The following is a 19422-nucleotide window of genomic DNA, read 5'->3' on the forward strand; positions in this document are numbered from 1 at the left end:
ATGGGTTCACAGGGAAAATTTACTAATACCAAGTGTTCACTATGTGGGGAGGAGACCTGACTAGCTGGCAGTAGGCAATGTGTCACCAGTTAGATGCTGCTGGAAGCTGGTGGTGACTGAAGTAGTCATTCTCCGAGAGCTGACAGTCGTGTAAACCAAGTTCATGCTTCGTTCAACTCTTACTTGACAAATGCCTCGAATTCCAGACTCTGCTGTGGTGGTTGTCACCGACCGAAATGCCTCTCTCAGTAATCTTGCACTGAAATTCAAGACTGAGCGAATTACAGGGACTTAAATGTTCCTTTGCTGCTATACTTGTGGTGTCCCTCCTCTCTACAACTGAAAGCACCCATATGGATTTATAAAGACTCATGGAATTCGAGCTTTAGTTCTACTAGACTTGTGGTAGAGTCTCTCCCTTTATGCTTCTCTGTGTAAGTTTTTTTCTCGTGCTTTCTTAATGTAGGCTTACTGGAGATGTTCATGAGACTCCATGGGTTTGCAGGAGCAGGACTCCAAGTGAGCTGTGGGCCAGACTGACAGAAGGATCTGCCTGCAGGCATGGTCTGAGGGAGAAAGGTCTTTCCCTCTGCTATGCTTGCTCATGAAGGGAAATAATCTGCTGCCTCCTTAGTGATTATAGAACCCACCACACACACACACACATACCCCTTCTTCCTATACTAGGAGGTGACTGAAATGTTAAAGAAAAGCTTAAATTCATTTCTTTCAGCCAGCCCTATGCCTTATCTGTGTGAGGAAATGTGAAACGGCAGCTATAATCCCCTCTCTCCAGGTGTGCATTCACATGAAATGAAATGATGCCATGCAAGTGCATGGCCTCTGCGGGGCTACGGGGAAATCCAGGGGACAGGCCAGAAAAAAAACCCAGGGCCCTTGCAGAAATAACGGAGAACTTACCCTAATACTGTGGGAAATGTTTCAGCAGCAGCAATGTTTGTATTTAAACAGCAGTTTACAAAGTCAGTTCAGCAAATCAAAACTCTAGTCAAAGGAAGGGTTTAGTAAACATTCCTTTTTTATCGGATGTCTGATATTTTGAGATAATTAAAAATAATTTGGAAGAGAACGTGTTGCCAGTGAGCGAAGCCTGTTCAGGAAGACCTACGGTCGGCAGTGAGTCTGAGGGTGTGATTCCTAAAAAGCCCTTTCACACACCCCAGCTCTTTCCCCCTTCCTCTCCCTGTGCCTGGATGCAGCAGTGGTTGCAGCACAGCCGAGGCAGGCAGGGCCCCGCTCCTGCTCTCTGTAAAAGCTAAAGTAGTTCCACGTACTTTAATTATGTCAATCCTGATTTACGGTGTCACAACTGAGCTTGTAATCTGGCTCTGAAATAATAAATTGATGCAGACTTGAGTGAAAAAAGGTCTCGTGTAAAATCGGGAAAATGCTTTTGTTAAAGGAGAACGGCGAGATTTTTGTTTTTCATTTCAGTTTGTTTTTTTGATCTCTGGTAAGAAATTGGGGTTTTTTGTCAGATCTATTTGTCACATCAGAGTCAAATGAGAAGAATATACAGTAAATAATATTTTGAGCTTTGTGGAACCAAGTGTGTTGTTTGTACCAGTGAAATGCTTGCCTTTTTCAACATGTCAGGCCACTTGTGTTGGCATCATTATACTGGGGTAGGAAGTAGTCATTTATTTTTTCCCTTTTGGCATCCATAGGATTTAGAGATGAGCCATTGCCCTTCTGGATATATAATCCAATTCTGATGCCTTTGTTTTTTCCAGTAAAACATCAATAATTTGATATGCTTCTATTGTCTAAAGCGGTTTTGTCTTGATGAAAGACATTTTAAGTGGGCAGTGTTTCAGAACAAAATTTCTCTTATGTAGCTTGTCATTACGTGTATAATACGTAGGTAAATCTTATCTGTTAAATTAATGAGAATGTGGGGACAAGGAAATATTTTTGATCAGCGGTAACCAAACTCTGAGAACAGGGAGGAAAAAAGATGTGCAAAGAGCTTCAAAATACAGCACGGCATTGTTTGCAAAAAGCCTGCTGTTTCCTTTATGTCTGACTGATCCGTGCCAGAAGCCCTCTTGAATTTCTACAAGAATAGAGCTTCAGATCATCTGCATTCAGTGCCAGAGTCATGGCCCTGGAACCGATAATTGCCTCTGACAGGATTTAATTACCTTCTCCAGGACCTTTTCTCTGTTTGATTGGAGACCACCCCCTGCCTCCGATCAAATCAGACAGTAATAACACGCCGTGGCGCCGGAGCCAATCCCGCGCGCGGCCGGCGCGGTGACCTTGCCGATCCGGCGGCGATTGGCGGCGTTGGGCCTTGGCGGTGGCCGTGGGCAGCCGTCACCGGCCACCGGAGAGCCGGGGAGCGGCGTCAGTGCTAATGGAGTCTGTCAGCGTGCAGGGCCCCGGCTGCGCTCGGAGCGTGGTGGAGCAGCCGGGAGCCAGGGCTGCGGAGCTGCCACAAGGCCCCGAGGACGCCCAGGCCCGAGGCCTTCGCGGTGGCCACTTGGCACCGGCCGACCAGGCCTTACCTGGGCGGTTTCAGGGGAAGTCTTCCCACGCTCTCCCTTGGAAGTAAGCAGGCTGAATTTCCCATGTTGAAGCCCACCAGTGTCTTGTTAGGTGGATGGAGAGCGTCGCTGCTTGGTATGCATTGTGCTGCTCCTCTTCGTAATATTAATTTGACACGTGCAATTACTATGTCCTCATATATCCTCACCGTACCCTCATTTTTTTAAGAAAGCAAGCTGCATTCCTGTGGCAGTGGGCTTTTGGAGACCTAATGCTTTTGATGTGAAATAGCAGCAGGACTTAAGAGTGTGGTAGTTTTAAGCAAATTATTTTTTCATTCACAGAAATTAAGCAAAATCTTCTGCCTGCACCTGATGTACCAGCTGGATGTCTTGGTGGCGTTACTGCTCTTAGAGTTTAACTGGCCGGGGTCCAACCAGAAGGTGTGTGGAGCAGCCAGGAGTCAACAGATAGTCTTTGTTTTGAACAAAACAGGTTGTTTTGGTTCAAAGTTATATGGTCTTGGTGCAGGTAAAGGGCTTGTCCCTGCTCCGGTGAAGCCAATGGCCACACTCCACGTGGAGCAGGGATGGGTCCAAGCTTATTTAGCGCTGTAACTGCTGCTTTATCTATTTTCACCTCGAAGGGAGACGCAAATGCCAGGTAGCGAAGCGGAGGGTGGGGGGGATTTGATGTCATGGTAACTTCTCCGCCTCTCTGTACAGCTGTACACACAGCCCAGCGCTGCTGCAGGCAGTGCCTCTCCCTCCCAGCACCTCCGGGGGTGCCGACGTCGTTCTTTCCACTGGGACGAGCAGCAGGTGCCCTGGTGAGTGCCTTGTCACAGTGTTGCCCATTCCGGCTTGAAAGGCCAGGACAAACAGGAAAAAGGCTCCCAAGCAGCGCTGCAGAAGCAGTGGTACTCAGAGAAGCAGAAGCACAGGAGTGTGGGGGAGCTTGTTCACTTCTGTGTTCCATAATCTCCCCCTCTGTGCAAACACCCTGTCTTCCTTTCGCCAGTTACCCCGTTGTACCCCTTTCCTAAGCTGCCATATAACTGAGCATCCAAGATGTTTCCATATGCTCTAAACAGGAATAACTGAGATGTAAGGTTCTCCTATCTGAAGGCTAATAAACTTCAATAGGATAGCACTGTTCGGTGAAAATAAGTAAATAAGTTGTGTTTCTACAAGGCAGCAGATAACGATGTGTGTGTGACCGGTCTAACCAAAGGCCAGTTTAGCTGAGAGTTATTTCAGCCTTCTGTGGATGGTGTAGCAACACAGCAGTCTCTGAGGTGAAAGACATTAGAAAGAAAAAGGTGGATGTGTGACTTTTTTCAAATTTTCTTTCAAACCTCTGCTAGCATCCAGCAAAGCATGCAGACTGCTTCTATAGCCTGAGACACTGCACAAATGCTCCTAACTGTGGTGCCAAAGCTCTTCCCTCTTCTCCAAGCAAAGTACTGAAAGGATCAAATACACAGTGAACTGTTCTGAGCTCAGGTCCCCACAGAAACATGAAGGGAAAATCCACTAACCCTGACTCTGTAAAAGTTTTAATTTCCAGAATGGACAAAAACACTCAATTTTTTTCTTTTTTCTACTAGTAACAGGATAAAACAGAGCGAGAGTGTGTGTGGGTGTTGGGGGAGGGCGGCTGGAATCTGAGGCAAGTAGCATTTTATTTTTTTTCATTTGCCCAGACAGATTCCACTGTGAACATGTAATGGTTTTCACTGAGGCACTGTGTTATTTTAAGGTAAATCTGCTGACTTCAGAATGCATAATCAGCTTCATGATCGTAATAAATTATATCACAGTCATCTCTGGTGGGAAAATGGAAGGAAATGCACAAAGCAAAGAGTGCCAGGACAGCTTGCTGGTTAGGATGCTAGCCTAGAAACCATTTCTTTCTTGTTTTTTTTTAAGGAAATAATTTCAAAAGCATCTAGGTCAATTAAAAGCTCGCTCTGAAAGCATTGTAGGCACTCAGAATTTAAGTCTCTCCGAAAGATATTTTTGAAAACGTTGCTGCAGTTCGGCTCCACAGCTGTAAATTGGGAATTGCGGTACCTCTTGCAAAGGTGATGTGTGAATAAAATATATTTGAAAGAAACTGGAACAAAATAGAAGCTCTCTAAGGAACCTAGGCTAGGCAGACAGCCTGCACAGGCTGTGGTATTGAGAACATTTATTCACTAGCAGTCATGGCTCAGGCAGCTCGGGCATCTATCCCCCCTCCTGGCGGGTTGTTCCCAGCTCCTGCGTTTGCTGCCACAACTGTTTGCACAGCAGTACAGTGAACTTGATCAAGGAACAGATCCAGCTGGTAAAAGATAAAATATATGCTGACTACATGGCAACACAAACGACTGTGCCAGCCAAAACACTGGTTGGCACGTGGGGCAGAAAGAAGCCTGGGAGAAAGGAGGATGGGAGCTACTTAAGCAACCTGCTACCAAATACAAAATCCCAGGCTATTTTTATTTATACAGATACCTTAAATGTTAATCTAGGACAGTAAAGCTTTTGCTCCAGTGTGCAAAAAGGGTTGACCGTGGTCTGGTGTGACAACTTGAAGATTTTTGTCATTGATTTCTATACAATCAAAACTGGGTCTCTGATTTATATATTATAAAACAGAAGTAAAATGAAACAAATTTTGTAGCCCTTGAAATAGATGATTTAGGAGTCATACTGTCAAGTGTATATTTTATTTTTCTGAAGACTATAATAGAAAACATACAAATGGAATGCTGCCTTTAAAAAAAGAAGACGGCTATAATTTTTTATAACTTTTCCTAGAAGCTTGTATTCTATGTCTTTTCTAGCGTTATTTTTTAATGATCACTGCCTAATTCTGAGATAAATCATTGTTGCATTACTCTTTTATATCTGAGATAAAGGTACTCATACTTTAGGTTTGTCTTTCCAGGCTTCAGTGGCGGTATACTAAAGATGAATTTCATCTATTCCATGTGACACAGGTTGTTTAACAGGAAAATGTTTTTATTAGAAGAACTGGGTTAAGGGTCCATCTGGAACCAATTGAATTCTCTAATGGCCTAACCCTCTATTTCTAGAGGGAGAGAGGAGAAAAAAGCAGAGAGGAAATTCAGGCTAACAGTGTAGTTCTACAGTGTGAATTTAAGAACTTTCCCCTCTGCTTCCCCCAGCCTCGTGTTCCTGTTCTCTTGCTGTAATTTGCCACGTCTTCAGCTTTGTACATACAGCTATTTCCATGACTTGCTGTAAATTATACTGTTCAAATAACTGCTGTTAAAAGTCATCATCAAAAAAGGATGGGGGAGCACTTAAATAGGGCAAATGAGGGAAGAGTAAATTGTGCTCTGAGAAAGGAAATGAATGTGGGTTTGAGGGAAGCCCAGGGCCTCCTCAAGCCATTGTCACTCGAGGCAGTCATCACTTGAGCCCATATGCCATATAATTACAGGCTCAGTCATAGACTTCGGTGATCACAGCCCTCTTTAGACTACCAAAGTATCACTGCACCTCCCAGGGCTGCATGCAAAGGCTTTATCAATATATGGAGTGCTATAAAAATGGAATACTGCAGCCTGATTCAAAGTCCAGTGATGATCCCAGATATCTTTCTGTTATTCCAAGTGGCTTTTGCTGGGCTGAAAAAGAAAAAAACAAAACAAAATAACCGAAGCCAAAACGTTTGCAATAACATATCTTTAGAAAGAACTTCATGTCAAAAAGGCATTGAGGCAGCAATTTTCCTGATGTTGTGTTGTTTATAAACCCAGAATTTAGCCTATTCTCATGTTCAGGCACAATGTTAAGCAATTTCTTTCTCAAATGCAGACAGCCTGTAAAACAGCAAATGCTTGCTACTTGTCCACAACAAAAAGGGCTACAGTACATACATTAATATATGCCCTGGGATTCTCAATTTTTTTGGTTGCTCTGCTTCTTATCACTGTTTTAGCAGCATAAAATGTCTTTGTCCAAACCGCCTTAAAATTTTGTTAGTAAGTGATACAGAAAAAAAGTCTCCCAAAAGAAAATACTTTTCCTCTTTCAAGTTGACCATTGCAAAGATTTTATTTCTAAGTCATGTTGCATTATTAGCTCATATCAGGGGGGACTGATAGCAAAATGCAGTAAAAGAACATAATGTTGTTAATAGAAATAAACAACTGTGAACTCTGAAGCTGTGAATTTTTTGTAGCTTGTGCTTCTTATCACCACATCTCCGGCAGAAACAGTATATATAGGGTATAGCATGGTTAGAGGGAATGAACATAAAAAGTGTTGATTGTAAAATATTGGTGAATGCATTCACGTATGTGTTTGGGGAGGAGATGACTGTGCAGTTCACTCCTAACCCCATCTGCCTAAGTGTGCTGCACAGTTATTTGAAAAACCTTACAAAAAAGATAAAATCCTAAGTGCAAGGAGCCTAAAAATGCATCCATATTGAGAAACTGTAGCCAACTGATTATTCAACTGGCAAAATGGAAATTTCAAGTTGCATAGACAGCTAATTGTGGCCTGCCTATGGAATGACAGGTCTATAATTTTTAGTTTTGTGCACATTCAAAGCCAGTCACCTTGACACTTAACAGTCCATTATCTGCCGGCCACCGACCATATGATGATATTCAAAGAGTGACAGGTCTTTTCCATTACAGAATGATAAAATGCACTATGCTTTATTTGGATAAAGCTGTCTTCACAGACAGCACAAACCAAGTGCTTATCTGATCCTTGCACACAACAATGACACTGGGACACCTTTTGCTCCACAGGGTTAACCTGGGTGTTTTTTCTGTCACTGTTCTTTAGGGATAAAGGTGAGTGAAATGAGTGAAATTGGTAACCCCAGTATTGTTTTCCAAAACGACAGACAAGCTGGCATTCATATCTATGATTTCTTTCAGTATTAAATAAGACAGATTGCAGGAAGCATTGGGACACAGGTCATGCAACTACATGATTCATAATCTAGGGAGAAATGTTTGGTTTTTTATAAAAGAGATTGTTGTGTTTTCAGCATGACTACAGAGTGAGGTCAAGAAACATGTCCCAGGATACTTTCTATCAAATAACAAAAAAACAGCAAGCCACCACAACTCTGACTGAGACCTGGCATTTGATTCAAACTTAGACAAGGGGCTGGATGCAGCCAGGGACTCTTCTGCACCTTCCCTGGACGTGGTAAATGTGTCTGTGGCTCTGTCCCTGGCCTGCAGAAAGAGGCTGAGACTTGGGGACTATTTCTCTCTGTGGGAAAAACACAGCTTGAGGAGCAGACAGTGCTTGGAGGTTGTTCTTCTGGTTAGGGTGTTTCCAGCCCCAGCATCTCTTCCCTGTATAATCCAGGGAGGGCAGGGAAGTGGTGCTTCTGAACAAAACCTCCAGCCACAGTGGACAGAGGGAGTCTCTTCCTTCTCCCTTGCTGTGCAGGGAAAGCCATACCTTCAACCACTACAAATAATATGAGTACAGGAGCTTGCAGTTTTCTGGAGCCTAATGGGAGATGGGCCCCCTTGAAAGTCATGAACTCTGTTCTGGCCTCTGCACCAGTTTCTGTGCCAAACCGTTCCCAGTGATTTTTATTTATTTATTTATTTATTTATTTATTTCTAAATGTCAGTTTTTACTTGGGAATTTTGAATGTGCCTTTTGAATAACTATTTTTAAACTATTCTTGAAGTTTTAACAAGAGTCAGCATTGTTTGTCTTTGCCAGCAGGGCCTGTTCCAGCTCCCAGGGACATTAGTGGAAAGATGCTCACTGGTTCCTTGTGTGCTGGAGAAAGGGCTGTAGGAGTAACCATGCAGGGGTAAGTTTTTGCAACACATCAACAGTTAATTCTGAAGCAGTCTTAAAATGATAGAAATCCTGTGAATCGCAAGTTTGCAAAGCAATTTTCTTGAGCACCTAAAGTGAGCAACAGCGACTTCTGACACCAGAAAAAATGGTTTGTGGATTTTCCAAATGATACACAGCTGCCATTTGGGCGTTAAGTGCTATTCTTTTAGGTCCTTGCTTATTCAGTAATGAGTGATGATAAAACTACAATTTTTTTGTGCTCTTTTTTTGCCTATAAGCAATGTACTTTGTATACAAACCTTCTATCTTCTCATATGTACAGTATACTACAAGTATTTATAGGTCTGTAGAAAAGGCTAATGAACAGAGCATACTCTGAAGAGAACAGTCATGAGACTTCATTTGTTCCCTACATGCTGCAATAATACTAATACACCTTTTACTCCACAGAATGGCTTGTACTTGGGGAATTGTGTTTCATCCAATTTTCTTGCAAATAATGAACAAGTTCCCCCAGGTTTATTGGCACTGTCTTGTGCACACTTTTTTGGTGTAAATTATTTATTCTACTAATTTAACAGCAAACAGTCCTGGATAGTGAGCTTAGTGAGGCAATTTCATACATATTGGTTGTAGGTTAATTATTTAGGGATTGAGATATCTCTGGTAATGCCAAATAAGTACAGACCTAATCAGAGAAAGCAATTGAATGTGTCTAGGTTTTCCAAATCTCAGATCATGCAACCACTGCTTGATGGTCATTAAGTTTGGTGTTTTATTGCAAAAAACCACAAATGTGTTTTGAGATAACACACAAGTTAACCCTTAGAGTTCCCACCATTTCCCAGGAGATAGACTCTTTGGTCCCTATGAGCCAGCTAATCAGAATGTTCAGATCCACATATTCTGTTATTCTGGAAATGGAGATGGTTAAGGATGTTTTTGGATATGTGGCTTGTGGGATAGCTTAAATATTTGGAGGCTGTAGAAATGTGAATGCTGAAGAATCAACAGATAAACCATATTTAGGACTACAATAATACCTCTTCTGCTGATTTTTTTTTTTATAAAGGTGGTGTGCAGACACACAGCGGAGATAGCTTAACTGCTATAATTGTCACTGCTTTATTTTTATAGAGAGGTTTTGGTGCTAATCATTTGAAAAACATGAAACGTCTCAAGTCCTGTGTAACATCACTATCCAGTGTCAGTTTAATGGGTACTGTGTAATTTTTTTAAATCAATGAGGAAAACATTTTATCAGTGTGAGGGTTTTTTTCAGCTGACATGCAATAAATTGGGTGATTCATTCAAGTGCAGCATAAGCTCTGAGTAGAGCCTGGGAAGACAAAGTATGAAAAGCAGAGTGAAGAGAAATCTGTGAGCAGTTCTTGGTGTGGATAATATGTTGATGTTGATGCATAGTTGTTTCCATTCTGCCTTCTTTATTTCTACAGTAAAATTACTGCTCCAAGCTCTGCTGTGCCTGACTCCTTAAACAGCACTCAAAGCAGCCCTGTGAAAGGGCAAGAAACTCTTTATCTTATGACCATGTTCTAGCACCTCTTCAGTAGCAGTTTGGAGGTGTTTTATTTTTTTAAGATCCCCAATGGAATCTTAAAATGCTATGTAGGCCGTTTGTTTTGATAGACTTTGTTTTTATTTTCTCTTTAGGTTTGTTTTGGGGTGTTTTGGTTTTGTTTGTGTTCACATGTGGGTTCTTTTTTAATGTTAAATTTAAAACAAGCTGCAGACGTTTGGGAAGATCTGAGATGATCTCTTTTTTCTTTTTTTTTTTTTTTTTTTCCCAAGGCAGTTAATTTCTCAGTTTTAGGTCAGCCTTCATAGAAGTGATTGTTCCCTTACAGATGAGCTCTACCTCCTGTTTTGCTGGAGGAATAAGCAGTTCATTGCAAAGCTGTAGGATTCCTAGGTTTTCCAGTGTAGAGAGTAGAGGATATGATGGTAAAAGCATGCTTGTTTGCATTGGTGAAGGGATGTACTGAAGTGCTCTACACTAATTGCATTTTCTTCAGCACGAAAGCCTTTGTGCCAGATGTGTTGCACTGGTAAGAGAGATGAGTGACTGAAGCCAGATCATTAACAAAAGCTGGATAGGATGGAGTCACTTAACAGCAGAATGAGGGAAGCCCCATCCATTGCCATCCTGCTTGCCAGAATTTCAAGAGTGCAACTAAACGTATTTCCCAATTCACGTTCAGTCCATCTGAGATGCATCCTAACAATGTATTATTATCTCTATTTCACTTTGCAAAAATAAATGCAGTCCTTCAAGGGGGAATGAAAAGCTGAGGTGCATCAGCTCCTCTCTGGCAGGAAGACATGCTAATTCCTAAACTGTCCAGGTGCTGTGGGATTTTCGTGTTCATAAGGGGAGAGCTAACATAACTCATGATTAGTGGAAGAATATAAGAGAACCTTGGATGGTGTTTTAATGATGGAATGTGTCAGGAAAGCAAGGAGGAGACCTAACGAACTGCTTCTGAAAAGATGGTTAAAAAGGTGGGTGTTCAGGTCCATTCAAAGTTCTAGGGAGCTGTGGGGTGGAATAAGGAGATACTTCCAGCCATCAGCTTAGAGACCATTCAGCCACTTCTATTTGATGGAACCATGGAAACTAAAAATCAAAAACATGAAAGGAAGACTGTAATAGTTGGAAGAGTACATAAGAAATCTTGGCAAAACTATGAATAAAGCATATACAGCTGTGTTAAGAAAAATATTTAACTCAATTTTAAATGCCATGAGTCATTAGGATGTGTTAAAAGGCAAAATACAGCATAGTATGTTTTTCCAGCAAAAATGAAGAGGGAAAGTTGAATCTCATTTTATTGTAAAAAGTTTTAATTACAGGAATATGCTGCACTTTTTCTTAGATGCTGCCCCTGTGCTCTTAAGTCCATCAGCTTAGAATTCTGCGATTACATATGGAAATTCAGATAATCAAAGGCTTCAGAATAGGGTGAATATGGGAGGGGCTGGAAGGGTTATGTGGAGGATTTGGAGCAATTGGACACGTGCTAGTTCTTATCTTAGAACCTTATTTTGTTAAGGTGCCCATGACAAGTAAGAAAAATTACCTTTTCCATGATTCCAGAATTATATGACCTGGTAGTCTGGAAAAAAAGAAAGAATCTCATAATATTTGGCTTCTGTGGACTATTCATGCAGTGAAGCTATTTTTTTTTCCTAAAGAGTTGAGGATGTGTAGGAAGCTGAGCCGTGCAGCGTAGTTAGAACTGAGGAACAGTGCATCTAGTCTGTGATAGCAGTCTGGCCAGTGAGTGACCACAACAAAAGAAAGACTCAACTTTGTAAAAGGAATGATTCTTTGACTGTGATAAACCTCTTGCACATTCAGCACGAAGAAGAAAAAGAGATATGGACTTAGAGAGCAGTGATGGATTGGTCTTTAAAAGAGTGCTAGTTTGGGGGAAAAAAATAAATATTTCTTTTACTAACTTAGATGGGGACACTTTAGCTAGTCCAGTGTTTAAGGTTGTACCTGTAACACACATCTGAGAGCTCTGTAAAGAGCTACCTGAAACAGAGGTAAACAAGCAATCCAGGTACTGAAGACAATCGGGTTTCTAATAGTAAGGAACTTATTTATCCTGTTTAAGAAAACATTGGGTTTGAATTCCTTGGTTTTTCTTTCCTGCTTGCACATTTTAAATCGTCAGTGCAGCCTGCAGTGAAATTAATGGTTACAGAGGTGTCATTTTGTTGGTTGTGATGCTGCTTCTGGGTAAGTATTGAGTAAAAAATCCCAGATCCCTCTCTGCCAGGTTCCTTGCTTTTGCTTTGCTGATCTGAGCTGAGATGCACTTGCTGTAATATGACATGAGATCCAGCACTGTATTTCTGCCGACAGACTTCAAGTTCTCCCTTCTCTTACTGGCATTGACATGAATTTCTGCAGAGAGAATGCTGTGGACAGCACAGCAGTAAGGATTGTAATCCTTTTCATTATAAAACTCAACGAAAATCTTCAGAAACTCAACATACCTCGTCTGCCAGGCTTTGTGCAGTAATTGCTTTTGTATTTCTGCTGAGACACAGTTCTTCAACAGAGTGCAAACCAGGAGGAATGACTGTAGAGGAAGTGTGATGCTTTTCATTGTAGTTCCAAGCTGTTTCCCAGTTTACTTTCTGGCATATTTAATGGCATGGAGACAAAGCTCACAGCCCATCTGCATGAAAAGGAAGGCACAGGGCTGATTTGGATGCACTCAAACTGATCAGAGAAACTTGAAATAAGGACACCTGACAGATTCAGGGGGTTCTGGGTGGAACAAAACCTTTAGAAGTCTCAAGAGAATAACACATGGTCTTTCAATGACATGTCTTTCAATGAGTTCTCTCATTTTCACATTGTTCTTTAGTATGAAATGGTTAACAGAGATTCCACCTGCCTGTTCCACAAGTAGGTCAGTATTTGATAACTGCATTAAAATTGGCCTTTCCTAAATCCTCTCTCTCACTGTAATCCTTCCTGTCCCTCTCAATTTCCCCATGTTCTAATGCCCCATTATGGAGAAAATGTTGAGTCTTTTTTCAGATTATTTCCAAATTCTCACTTGCAATGGAGCTGTTTTGTTTGGATCACATTTCTTCCCCAAAAGCTCCTGAAGATAGACATCGCAGATATGATGCCATATGAGAAAGAAGGTTTTGTTATGCTCATGCAAAATGCCACGTCTTTTTCTATTGTTCTGAAAAAAAACCAAAACAACCAAAACCAAAAAAAAACCCGAAGTGTTTTGGGCTTGTGAAAATATCTCACAGAATGTATTCAGAATATTTAAATATCTTTAGTAATTTAACTCTCAAGCCTAAAATTCAGCTCATTTTCATTGTGGCCTATCACTTCTGGTGTGACATTACTGAAAACCTTCTGATTAAAGCCAGCTCTCTTATGCATACTTTACCTCTGTGACCTATGAGTAGCTTGAAACCATTTGAACTCTGTCTAAATTGGATCCCCCTGGTTGTAAGTGTTACTGCATGTCAGTTCTATGTCAGTTGGATGGAAATCTTGCTGCAGAGGATGAAAGTTCACAGCTCAGTATTAATCTACTGGGCAAACTACATCTAATGCCTTCAGTTTTCTTGAAATACAGCTTCTGATGACCTCTGACAGGCAAAATACAATATAGGATTTTCTAATATTCATTTTTAGTGTAGCTATTTAAAATCTAGCGTGTATCATCCTTCTGTACCAAATAAAAGCTGTGAGAGACAAAATTAAGAATAGTGACAAGTGGATTATTGGACATGGAGACTTTTGTTAATCAAATATGTCTGGGTCCATTACTTCAGAATTGTCTTGAAACAGAAAATGCAAATCCAGGCTTCAGTAAAGGAGGCTGTGTACAGATGAACTGCTGCCTGGGATTCCCTTGATATCTGTGGGATGAGACTTTCAAACTGCTGTGTGAGGTCAACAAAAAAAATCCTGAAGCCACATGGCTTCTGGAGCAGACAGCATAAATCACTGAGTGCTGGTGGAGTCTGCCTTTAACTCACAAATAAGAACTTTGAATTTAGCACCAGCTACTGTTTAAAAGAGAATCTGTATAGATTTGTGCAGCTTAAATGACACCATTATCAACATCCTGTGTTACACAGTGACACCTTTGCTCTTGTCAGTTTTAGGGAGTCCTGCAAGTACATTACATTGCTTTTCAAGTGACTTTTTTTGGACATAAAATCCAAGCCTAAAAAGGAAAAAATGTCTGATAGCTGCAGGTTTGTAAGTCTGCAACTTATCTCACTTCTGTTTGAACTAACAGCAGAACTCATACCTCTTTCAGAGGAGCAAGACTGACTTTTAAATATTTAGTTAGAATCTGAAAGGAAATGGATCCTGCATTCCTTGCAAATCCTAAATTGTCTGTGAAAACAGTGGGATTTGGTAGGAGGAAAGAAATCTAAGATTAATCTCTGTTTTGCAGTGGGATGATGCTAGTTCTGGGAGGGAACTAGTTTAGGCACTAGACATGAATTATATTCATCTTTCTCAAAGCCCTGGTTCAGCCCTACTGAGGAGAACTGGCAAAGTGTTCTTGTGCTAGGCCTGAACGGAGCCCTTGGTTCTTCAAGCAGCCTCTGCTTCAGCCCCGTGTTTAAAAGAGAACTTTTAGCCTGTAGAGGGTGTACCTAATCAACAGTGTCTTTTGAGCCCTTCCAACTCCTCTTATTCTGTAGCTACAGAATAATGACATAAGGCAATGTCATTACATTGCCATTTGATAAGTCAGACAAAGTATCTCATCTGATGACTCTCATCCTGTCATTCCTCTTAGGGAAATACAAAACAATAGTAATAAATCAGTACCGGTATGGCCAGAAATATTTTAAGACAGTGGCAATTGGATCAGTTCTTGGACGGTTTAGGAGCATATTTTCCTGTTTCCATTTTTAAACCCAGACTTCTAAAACCCTGACAGCCTGACTCTTTTTTCCTGTGAGTCACACAAAGGAATAAAGTTTTGATTGCAACATGTGCAGAGCCCAGAGTTCGAAATTTTGGAGTCCTCTTCTGTCAGAGGTTCTAAAACCTGCTATGGAAAGACCCATCTCAGACATTGGATGCAGTGTTTGGGTCACACTCATCTCTGGGAGCCCAGAGCTCACTCAGCAGTAGCACCACAGAAGTTTCCTGTAAGTACATCTGCTGTACATATTCTGATATAAATATAGAATCACAGCATAGGGACTCTTACAACAATGCAGCGAGGACAAAGTATTTAAAAAAAAAAAAAAAAAGAAAAAAAGAAAAAGAAATTAAGCAGCTTGCAGGCTGTGGCAGTTTTGTGACCGGTGGGCTTTAATCATTGATTTTTGCTTTGTTAATTTGGCAGTATTGAACATGGGTAACTGTAGCGTTCAGATCAGACAAATACGGGGGAAAGAGGGCCCTGACGAAAATCCCTCAGCAGATAAGCGAATGTTTCACAGTAACATGAGTGTGTGCAGCTCCATCCTGGACTGAAAGCATTAAAGTTGGGGCTGGCAGCGGCGATCTCTTCCTTCACTGCTCGTTGGCTCACCCTATGCATTTTGATAGAGACTCTCAGATATGGAGAAGTAACTTACCCATTGTAGAACTCCCATATCTGGTCCATTTTCTTTTGAAGCTTGCAGAGTGCTTTATGACAGGCTAAACTTGAAAGAATAGAAAGAAGCCAACAACAGCGGATGAAACAGTATGATTTAGTAGGTTTTGGATATGAAATAGCTGGCTAAAAGATCACATATACCTAAATAAGAGGGGTTTTATATCAACAGCTAATGTCTAATCTCAAAAAATAGGGTCTGATCTCAAGGCAAAGCAGAATGTCTGCTTTTTTTAATTATATCCATTTAACTAGAAGTAAAGCTGTGGATTTTAGTGGGATGAAGGTGATTCTGTATCTTTTACTCTCTGATCCAAAAACATGTAGTATAGTCTCTAGTCTGAAGTTTGGGCAGAACCTTAAATATGTATTTGTCCAGGTTTATTCTAGATTTTGACCTTCTTAAGGTTAACAGTTTGGTTTAAATTGGAAAAAATCATTGTCAGACTTTAGTTTATCTTGCACGTGGGTAGAGACACAGGCTAATCTGGGAAAGTTTTGTGTCTGGCTTTGTTTTAGAAGCTGTAGCATTTTGTAGGCTTGGCCCCATACTGGCTACACCACTGGGCTTGTGGAAAGTTGGAACTGAACCCCTACTTTTTCCTTTGTCTCTTGCTTTGCCATTTTTTGTATTTTTAATTTCTTCCCTTTTCGCTTCTCCTTTCCAGAGGTGAGACACCTCAGTGGATGGGTCACTGTGACAATGAGGTTGCTACAAACAGACACTGTGACTCTGCTTCTCTCAGCGACCGTCAAAGGCTAGGCTGTGTGCAAATCTGAATGCACAACAGGAATCCACAGGAACCCTGGGGGCACAGAAAGGTACCCTGCTTAAATTCTAACTGAGACTTGTAATTGATTTTATAAACTGGTTTTCTTTTCGGAGGCTCTTTTTACAACAAGATCACAGTTTGGAATGTACAGTAATAACATCACAAAAGATGGAATTGTGGTCAGTAGGTCTGAGGGGGGAGAAAAAACACTGACAGATAGAAGGCTCCTCAAGTGCATGGTTTGGGTTAACAGTAACCAGCAGAGAAAATGACTTTTTAACACATAGGATTTGAGACCACCTCATGGGAAGAGATGATATCAAACCCCATGGAAATCACACCTAGATTAGTTTAGAGACTTGAATGTGTTACCAGAAAGTCCTCTTAAGATTCCACTTACCCTTTTTCTACTAAGCCTCCTATCTGTATATTCCCTAACAGAAAGGAGTCTTCTAGATATTTGTTTGCACAGCTTTCTAGTTAGGCTTGTTGATAATTAATCTGGATAAATCCATGTGCAGAAACTTCTCCTTATCATTCTTTCAAAGCATGATACAGGACCTTCAAGAGATGTTTGTTTATAGATATTTTCCATTTCTGTGTATGTCATGGTGAGATTGAAGGTACAGTTTAGCTAAACTTTCAAATTTTAAAAACTAGTGCTTGGTATTCCACTGCTTGATCTTGATGATTGTCTTTTGTACATAAAAACGTTGATGTGAAACGTAATAAATGTCCCGAAATAAATATTTTAATTGATAGTAGCGCAGTTTCCATAATTTCTTTGTCTTGTTTTATTGTTTGTTCATGTGCTTTTTGTTTTCTTTTTTTCTCTTATTCCCAGTCCTTGTTCAGCTCTACAAGCACACTGCAAAGTGTCAGGAGGAATAACTTATAGCTTGCAGTCCATCATCTGCATTCCCTTTGCATTAGGTGTAACACTGGCATGAAAATCGGAGCCCCTGCTCCAATTTTTCCAGCTGTCTCTGTCTCCCTGTGATCTTTTTGTACAAATTTTCTGGCAAGTCTACAAATATGCATGCTTATATCCCTTTCTTGGGCATGCATATGCATTTTGCTCTCTCAAAACATGGGTACAACTGAATGGAATCATTAGGGGTTTTTTCTCAGTAATTCGAGTGTGTTTGCTGATGTAGGCAAACATCAGTAAACAGAACATACACACAGTATCAAAAAATACAATATCTTCTTCCTTTGTCCTCTTGCTCTCAGATTTCTATGTAAGTTTGCTTTGTTTTCATTCAAAATGTATGAATAAAGCAATATCAGGATCTTTTCACTGCCATCTTCAGGTCTTATTTATAGAGTACTTTCACAGCTTCAGGAATTGTTAACTTTTTAGGCAATAAATGTCATCTTGCTTCTGAGGTTACGTTTGTTTTATTTTCCTTAGTAATATTATTGCTTTAAAACTGTAATATGTTTTCTATTTTGGTATTTTTCTGTTGCCCCAAGGGACTTGAGCTGTAACAAGGATTTGCATTGGCTACAGTGCTGTTCTTATTCTGCACATGGTTATGGGTAGACAGGAGAGAGTGCCAGGGCTGAACATGATATTCTATTGGAACAGCTTGTGCCAAGATTTGGGCTTGAACAATTTGGAGGAGACATGATGTCACTGTCTCTGTAAAGTGAATTTGAACAGGACAGTTGTACTGTATTTTGGGCATGTGTTTTAAAAATAACAATTAAAATAATATCTTGTGTGTTTCCTTTTTTTTTTTTGTCTTTGCTCTCTGGTTTCACAGCCTTTGCACTGCATTTCTTGTGTCCTGGTGGTATTTCTGTTTCATTATTTTTCAAGCAGAGTTTGATGACACTGATTTAGCAGTTTCTCACAGTTCACTGCTCCAGTTTTCATCAAATTATACTTGTAGTTATACTAGACACTTTCATCATCAATTTCCATATGCCTCAAAGACATGCAGGGACCAGTTTGCCAGCACTGAACTCAAATGCCAGACAATAACTGGAATACAGGATTTCTTTTCCTAGGGTGTCTGAGACAAAGAGCGTAGAATCCTTCAGTTTTTAGGAAGTGTTTTCAGCCTGAACGCATTAAAAATGTAGACAATAACTGCTATGAAATATTGGTTTTGAAATGTCAAATCAAGGGATAAAAATTAACATTGGTTAAACGGTAAGACCTTAGCCATTTCTTTCCAGAAACCTACCTTACATTAGAGAGCACTGCTTTTAAATTTAAGGTTCTCTCTTTCCCCACAGAATCAGAGGATTCATAAGCAACCTGAACTATATTTTCTGTACAGCTAAGTTTGATAATTATGATAATTAACACACAATAAACCTTCAGGCTCTAGGTTTACGTGTACCTTCAGATCAGCAACGTTACTGGGGACATTTAAAGTGACAAGACTCCTGAGAACGACTGTGAAAGTCTTTTCCTTCATTTAGGGGGTCTTGGTTGCTCAGATTTGAAAGATGTCCATGCTGGAAGCCCTGACACCTTTAAAGGTTTTCTGTTACATTCATCCTGCAATTTTCTGCAGAGGGACCACAAAAGATAATCTGGATTCTGTAAACTGGAACTAGATGTAGATGTGCTGGAGACCATGGTTCTTAATGTCTGTCAAAAGCATAAAGTTAATTATGCAAGGCATGAAGTGAAGCTCTATTTGTTTAGATGTAAAGAGGTTAACTCTGAGTAACTGTTGACAATAGTCATCATCATTAGATGAATTTGCCATTAAATCTGTAGCGCTCAAAAAATGTCTTCAAGATAGCACAGGAGTAATAGTCTCACTTCTGCCCTACCATGTAAATTGCTTTACTTGCACTGAGAGCCAAATCTGTCTCAGTTTTGCAGTTTGCTTTCCACATGGAATTTTGACTGATGTTGAGAATTTTGCACATAACTTTCAGTACAATAGGGACCTTCTCTCAGGACTAGAGAGAAGAATTTTTCTCTGTCTGCAGGAATTTCAGTTTGTGGAGTCTGCCATTTGTAGAATGCACTCAGTGTGACAGAAAACCACTTCACTAGATCTCCTCTCTGAAGTCGGAAGGACATGGGTAGAGTGAGAGTGTGACTTCTCAAAACTCATGAGGACACAGTTCGTATTACATCCAGGAACAGAAACATAGTGTGGCCAGGGCCTGCCACAGGGGGAGAAAATCTACGTGATGAAGAGGGAAGGGAGTTGTTGA

At 40.6% G+C, this 19422-nt stretch overlaps 1 protein-coding gene across 1 annotated transcript in view; it reads left to right on the forward strand.

The window, feature by feature from the left end:
- Window positions 1-2896: 2896 nt before the first annotated feature.
- MPPED2 (metallophosphoesterase domain containing 2) overlaps window positions 2897-19422 on the forward strand; it is a 127241-nt gene continuing 110715 nt past the window's right edge. The window contains exons 1-3 of the mRNA XM_027735720.2: window positions 2897-2954; window positions 8238-8328; window positions 16129-16282. The gene's annotated coding sequence lies outside the window, so the exon portion shown is untranslated. The remainder of the gene's footprint in view (window positions 2955-8237; window positions 8329-16128; window positions 16283-19422) is intronic.

Source organism: Pipra filicauda, unplaced genomic scaffold (assembly GCF_003945595.2).
Source record: "Pipra filicauda isolate LSUMZ 115617 unplaced genomic scaffold, ASM394559v2 scaffold82_size2718185_pilon, whole genome shotgun sequence".
Lineage (NCBI taxonomy): Eukaryota > Metazoa > Chordata > Aves > Passeriformes > Pipridae > Pipra > Pipra filicauda.